This window comes from Brachionichthys hirsutus, chromosome 20 (assembly GCF_040956055.1).
Source record: "Brachionichthys hirsutus isolate HB-005 chromosome 20, CSIRO-AGI_Bhir_v1, whole genome shotgun sequence".
In the NCBI taxonomy this organism is placed as follows: domain Eukaryota; kingdom Metazoa; phylum Chordata; class Actinopteri; order Lophiiformes; family Brachionichthyidae; genus Brachionichthys; species Brachionichthys hirsutus.
Window position 1 is genome coordinate 4,463,136 of NC_090916.1, and position 7,991 is coordinate 4,471,126.

Here is a 7,991-nt window from a genome sequence, read left to right on the forward strand (position 1 = left end):
ATCTGAATAAATGTAAAGAGACTGAGGGCTGTTTTGTGCTTTTGTTATAGATTATGCTAACCGCTAACAGTAGGGTAGCCAACAGTGGGAGACAAGCTAGGTTAGCTAAGTTCGCCGGCCTTAAACAGGCTGGATATACAAGCGCCGTAAATTCAGAGTGAGCGTCTGACAGAAAGCTAAAAATACGTCGACTCGAAGTTCTCTTACCGTAAGGTTGGTAAAATGGCAGCCCTTCCAAATGTGTGTGTGTGTTTTTTTTTACAGAAGGTATTTCCTGTAGAAATAGCTTCAGAAGACCAAATGGATTCTACTATGGCAACGCCGTTGTCTCCCTAGCTTTGTCCTCGATTGGTTTACCTTGACGTTCTTGTCCGAGGTGTAACCAATCACAATCCTTCATGCTTAAGACGAACATCAAGACAGCAGAGTATCGACCAATCAAAAGCAGAGGTGGGCGTTTCATGACTTCGTCGTAGTAGGATTTGAAATTGAGCCGCATGAAAGACGCACTAACTTATTAATGCTATCCAGCGCCCAGATGGCTGATTTGGGATCCGTTTTGCATTTATAGTATTATTTAAACATTGAAATGTCCGACTATCGATGCAGCTCATCAATCAGTTTTTGCATGTGTATTGAGTTTTTAAGTGCATTAAAATGATTTCTTAAATTCACTCCAAAATAACATTACGTTATAATCGTATCGTATCTTAGAGTAACGTGTGTTTTTTTATGTGCTTTGAAGGTAAACCCTGTTTCATATCCGTTATAATTGGAAGCGAACTGTAAACCATGTGAAAATCAAGTAAACAGAAGCATGTAGCAACCACGACACTATTGCTTTATGTTATTATTTACACAGTATGCGTTTACATTTATGAGGTTACCGTAATTCAAAGGTTTTGAGCGCAATCCTTTGCCTTGTCCGCATGGGGGCGCCATTGAACAGTGAGGCGCAACCTGTTAAGTGCCAGGGTGGGACTATAAAGCAGTTCAGCCTGTCTTTAGAAGCCACATTTACATTTCCTCAGCATTGTGGTTTGATTGCACATACTACTCTGGTTCTGGTGGTGTCAGTGCTTGGGTGCGGGCATAGATAGGCTATTAAAGTAGTGAAGGAATAATCTTTAAGGATGTGTAGACTCAAAAGGTTATAGCCGTATGAGAATTCAGGGCAAACACTGAAAAAAATAAATATTCAGGCTGAATCATTTACATTCAGACTTGTATCATCCACACTGCAGAGAGAGAGAGAGAGAAGCTGCTCTTCCAAAGGTGTATGAAAGCTACGTGGGAATTCATGCAGTCCTGTCATGCAGCTGCCAAGGCGTTTCTTTTCTTCTTCTTCCTGAGGAAATCCATAGACCTTACTTTTGTCTTAATGAATTCTGCAAGCTAGCAATCCCCTCTGTTCCGGTGACTCATACTGATCTCCAGACACAAGCTGTGCAGCTCTGACCTGGAACGCAGTGTCCATCTGGTTTTTATTGCAATAATCCCATGCAATACACACGTAACACCATAATTTATAGATTACAATTTTCACACAACTGGTCCTTCCTGATGCATCTTTATATTAATGGCGCACCACATCTGCAGAAGCAGGGCTGCAAGGCTCATGGGAATTGAAAGTATTTGCATAGATATTAATGTCAAATGTGAATATGGGCATAGATTTTAATGGAATATTGAATTAATATGTGCAAATTAATGAGACAAGCCGTACAAATTGATTGCCAGTATTCTATAACAGGGAAGAAGGAAACTGCTGCACAGTCGTGCAAAGGTCTTTTCAAGTTTGGACTTTTTATTTTGTAGAACTATTTATGGGAACTGATTCACTTAAAACCTTATTTATATAAAAAAAAGTTAGGTTCAGCAGTTTCAGGTTCAAGGCAATGTCGTCGGTGAACAATAAACCTAAACTGTGGGTTAGGATGCTTGTCAGAATGAAGATATGGCAGAGAAACAGACCTGAGGTTTCTGCATCTCACCGCCGGTTGTGTAATCAAGAGGTCAAACACATTCCTACATCATTGAAATAACAGCGGCGCTTGTTGAGTTTTCAAAGGACTCCATTGCAATGCGTATTATTTAGTGGCGGCACGGTTCAGGAGAGAATGTCATGCAACAAAGAGCCAAGGTTTCCGATATTGCCAGGTGTTTCTGCAGAGCCGGCTGCGTTTACAGGCCTTCCCACAGATACATCATCGGTTTGTCAGTGAAGAAGATGAGGTGCAAAATGCTTTTCTGAAAGGGTGACAGACTGAGCAAACAAAACAAAAATAAAATTCTGCCAAAGTTGGGTTGTGTTTGCTCTGCCACGGGTCGACTCCTCCACACGACCGAAAATATCCGCGCTGACGTTCTTCGTTGCAAAAAACAGCAGGACAAAATGTGCACTGTGCGTGAGAGGGAAAGCAAAAAACGCCAAACGCCAAGGGTTGATTTTAATTTGGGGCTGCAGAGCGCACGCAAAGCCATATGAGAACGCAACCATTTTGGTGGTGATGGTTTTTGTCTATCCAGACAGGATTTGTACGCCGGAGTCATACAAATGCTGGATTTGAATGCAGCAGGGGTAAGCCGTGTCCTTGCAGGACCTCTCTGCAGCTCCTCACCGTTGACTCATAAAAGCACACCAGTGATGGTAAGCTCTAAAACATTACATTTATGGATGCGTGGATCATGGTGGTCCAAAAGGAACCACATCATTCTGTTCGATGCCAGAGCGAAAACCAGTCAAAATCTTTATTCTGTGGTGACTTTCTCTTCCCCTTCGCCGAGGGGCTTGGGTAACAGAAAACATCTTTCATTAGTTTAGTTTATTTTTTCATGCTATTAGACTCAAAGTTCAACAGGATTCAACGTTTTCTTTAACTTTTACCAATGCCATTGTTCTCCTCTGACACTGGGATGCACTCTATCTATGTCAGGAGGAATCAAACACTGTACGTGTTTTTGCAGCCGTGACAAGGCCAAGGTCATTTTTGCCAGGATGCACGAAGCGGTCCCGGCGCGTTCTGTGGCGCTCTCTCCAAACACTTCCACACATCTTCTCTCCTCTTTGCCCTTCTTCTTTTCCATTTTCACTGGAATCATGCCAAACCACATTCAACCGCTCCAAAGCCTGGATGTAAGAAACCAGTGATTAAGTAAAAATGTAGACGAATCATCCTGCCATAATGTGGAAATGTGCTTCTTTTCCCTCGAGATTGATGGCGAGAAATCACAGGATGTGCAGCAGGATGAAGCTTCATGCATGAGCAGATATAATCAAAAGCAGACCAAAAAACGATTTAGATGTTTTAGCGGCAGTCAGTGGAAACATTTCAGCAACCTTTGAATGGATTACCCAATTTAACTGCAAAAGAAATAGGATCGTAAGAATCAAATACATATTTGCTATAACGGTCCTTTTAGAAAATAAAAGGAAAATGTCCATGTAATGTTTTGCTATTCACCAGATCAGCCTGTGAGGGTACAGGTTCTCCCTCGCTACATCAAATTGAGGGTTTATGTGACTCAAAATTCAAACAAAAGAGCAGATTATCCAAGGATTTCTCTTATGACCAACTATCATCTTTTGCCTAGCCCAGATGAGAGGCAGGCGACACCCTGGACTGGCTGCCAGTTCATCAAAGGACACACAGGCAGACAAACATTCATCATTTTAGAGTCTCCAGTATTTCACGGTCTTGGACTGCGGGAGGAAGCCGGAGCGCCCAGAGGGAAATTGCTAAACAAGATGGCGACAACAATAAAGCATCAGCAGCTAAGCGCTGTCAGAGCAGTCGAGTTCGAGTGCACGCAGACGACAAACGTCTTCGCCTGCGTGCAATAAATTCGGTGCAAAGAATAACCTGTGAATGGCATCAGTCCTATCGCCCCCCCCCCCCCTCAAATGGGCTTCGTTTCAAAGAACAGAGACGCTGTTCTGCTCGCTTCAGAAAACTCTTTCCTTTCATTGATGAAAACGTATACGGCATTCAGAGATGAAATTACTTTCCAAATGGCCTCTGACTCACCGTCTCTATTCCCAGTGCTCTCTCTCGCTCTCACCCTCCCTTCCCCTCCTCCACCTTCAGCCGCCCTTGTGCATGTTCTATCTGTTGTAACTGTATACAGCACTTGGCACTTCAGACGGCAGACAAACCCGCTCAAGGACGACCGCCCACTCTTGCCATGCTCATAAATAGACTCTTCGCCCAGGCTTACCAATCACTGAGCCCGTGTGGGAGTCTGTGGACGTTCTGCAGCTCGCACTGAAATAGATTTCCTCTCCTCCTGCGCGAGGGTGGATCCGGGCCTCCGAGCTGCAGCGAGAGGGAACGGCTTGTTGCGCTTTTGAAAACTAACAACACTGACTCACAAAGTCTGTCCCTTTCTAGTCACGTGTGATTTCTGTCGTCCGCTTGCAATCTGTAGCATGCTAAAGCAGGTGGCGTCACCTCCACGGAGCTTCCCAGAATGCCGCACCCCCCACCCCGGCCCTGCTGGACGTCACCATCAGCACATTCCTGGAGCGCTGGATCCCCAGAAGCAACAATCCCTCCTTCCTGTCTTCCCTCCCTTCCTTCCTGCCGCCCTCGTGTCCTCTCCATTGCTTCCGACGATTGCATCATTCAGCTCCCTCCTGGCCTCCTCTCATAGGTCCCTTTAATCACATGTAGCACGCACACACACACACACACACACACACACACAAAAGTTAATTTGTGCAAACCACAGACACACACAGAATCAGAAACACACACGTATGCACACCCATTGTGGGCAGAAGGCACCCTCGTCGGACCTCATTCCGGTTTCGTGGCTTTGGCTGGAATTTTATGGTTGGTTTGAGCAGAGGATTCTGGAGGCTTTCCAATTGCCCTCCAAAGACTCTGCTTCGCTCTCTCCATCTCTTTGTTCCTTCCCTTCAGCTTTTTCCTCCCCTTTTTCCTCCCCCAAACCCCCCCCCCCCCCCCCCCCCGCTTTACCCACTCGCCCTCAAGGTCAGAAATCTTCTGCAGTTTAGGCTTGATTCCCCTGGATATGCCTTCGCTCTCCCCATCTTTCTGTCTTGCTCACACACACACCCACACACACCCGCACACACACAAACACACACACACACACACACACACACACACACACACACACACACACTGCACTACTCTAAGCATTCTCATACAGGAAATACATGCTGGGATCAGCACAGACAGGTTGTGTATGTGTCGCAACTATACGCATGCATGCTGGCGTCAACAGGATGTAGCATTTATGAGGAAAAATAACCAATTCCTGCTCTCTGGACTGATGATGTCATCACTTAAGATTGCTCTTCATCCAGTGGTAACGGCACATGAAGCAAACCGTTGGGGGGCTTCTCCCCGTTGAGCTGTAGACGGTCGTCTCCCGGGCCGCCCGCTGCTTGCAGCCGGGTTAACCCTGTTCACCGGCTCTCTGGGTTGTGCAACATGGCAGAGGTCCAGCGCTTGCGTAAGCACAGGGGACCCGGCTGGCTGAGAGAGAGAGCGCGCGCCAAACCAACCGGCCGTCCTGCAATGGCAGCAGGTTAATGGAGGAAAACAAGGTTTCGCCCAATTACAGCCCTGATCCGGAGCCTCCGGAGCGTCAGTCTGATCAGACAGCTGTTGAGTTATGGTCAATGGGAAATAATGCAGCATTAATGCGTCCTATTAAAGCATCCGAACTGGGATGGTAATGGCTTTAATGTTCTGTACAGATGGCAGAGCCCTTTGAGGCAAATTTGTCTTTTGAGTTTTTGCTCTATATGAGTAAATCTGGATTGACATGGATTGTCTCGTCCTCCGTTTCCAGCAGCTTCTCACTGGAGTTAATTATTTTATTTTTTTTACTCTTGAGGCCAGACAGACTGGAATGAAAATGTTTCTTCATAAATTCATGGAAACGTTTTTGCTCATTTTGCTCATCCTGTCCTCTTCTCTGCTTTTAATTATCTTACTGCCCTCATTTGTGGATCAGTGGAACAGCGTGGAACGATTTTCATCACATCATCGTTCTACTTTGGCGTCCACGCCCATGTACGAGTTCTTCTGCGCAAGAAGCCAAAGCCATCTAGCACCAGTAGTAGTCGTAAAATCAGCTTGGTGCATTTAATGTCGATTCCGGCGGGTGGAATGTACCATGTTTCCTGTGTGTTTAATCCGTGAAAAAAAAGATTGCTTAACTTTTATTCACTTTTAACTTGGAGTATTTGCGTGCGCATAACACCAAAACGGGAGCTAAATACTGATGTGAGGCCCACAGTGATCTCACAAAGCAATTAAAAAAAGAAAAGAAACGTGAATATTGCAGTATAAAGGGAATATTGGGTGTAATTGGGAGGCCTTCTGTGTCCATATGGTGATTTTCTCATTAATTTTTAGCACCAATTTGTGAATACAAGGGCCCTCTGGCATGCTGAACGCTCTGCTGGCACATCTGGCCTTGAACAGAGTCAATCAGCGTCTGGGACGGGGGCGGCTCTGACAAGGATCGCCGTTGTGCTGCTCTAGATTGATGCTTTAACGGGGGGGGGGAAGAAAGGCTCTCCCAGTAAAACAAACCACAAATAGTTCTCTTGAAACGCTGCACCCCGCTGCTCAGTTCCACCTTGTTGATACAACATGCTCAAGACGGATTGTTTTTCAAATACGCAACCGGTTGTCAAATAGACAGTGTCAAGTAACTGCAGGGTTGCCTCCCAAAAGCCTGTGTTCTCCATATTGGACACGTCTGGTTTTTTTTGGTTTGCCTCCCAGAAGTGGAGACCACAGACGTGAAAAATCCCTACGTGAAAGGAAGAGCGACTCCACAGCCAAGTCGTTTAGCCTGTAGACGTACAGTAAGATGGACGGAATGCTTTTCTTCTTCTTCTTCTTCTTCTTCTTCCCATCACTGCTTATTTCATTTTATGTTATTTAAAAGAAAAGACACACCCTGCTGCCTTGAATGTGTGTGTGAGATGAGAGCCTCTTACTGTCAGCTGAGCAAAGTCACGGGTCCAAACCTCCAGCTCACTAATTTCATTCCAACCAGGATGGCATGGAATTTTGCAGAGCTGCAGGCGTCTCATGAGGACTGAGATGTCCCTCTGTCCTGGCTGCCGCCCTCACTGCAGACGCTGATACGTCACAGACACTAACCCCCTAACCCCCTGACCCCTGACGCTAACCCTTCATGTTGTATAGTAAGCGTTTAGATTTCACCACGTGAAAGTCAATTAGCGTCAGCCCGGGATTTCACCGGAACCGTTATCAATCTCGCTAAATGTTTACATCCTTTTGTTTTTTGTAAAAGTCACTTTTGTTTTCCCCGATGACACATTAATTTCATATAAGCAAAGTGTCGTAATTTCATCCTGATTTGCCTGAAATAATAAGTGTAAAGACATTTATAATTATGTTGTGTGCATCAGTTGAAGGAAAGTTCTGCAGATCACCATCCCTGGAAAGTTGGGACTTTGTCAAACCCTCGCCTGTGAATGAATCAGGTTCGAGGACGAGCCTTTCATACCCTCAACCCTCGTATGACTTTCATTTTCTTCACTGCTTATCGTGTTTATAGTCACGGGGGGAAGGTTGGATACGCCCTCAACGAATCACCAGTTCATCGCAAGACCACATGAAAGACAAAGACAAGCAACGATTGTGCATCATTGTGCCGGAGAACCAGGACAGAACCCGCACTGACACAGGGAGAACACACGCAGAGGATTTGGAGCCAAAAGCTGCGATACCGTTTGTCTACAACAGGGGTGGGCAAACTTTTTGACCCGCGGGCCACAATGGGTTCTAAAATTTGACAGAGGGGCCGGGCCAGGAACAGATGGATGGAGTGTTTGTGTGAGCTAATATAAATGACATGCAAAAGCCATTACATGAAAGGGTTTGGCCTTTTACAGGTAGCATTACAGGGAAAAGGTAAACTGAATGAGGTTTAATTATAATAAAATGTAATTTAATGATATAATTTGGACAAAT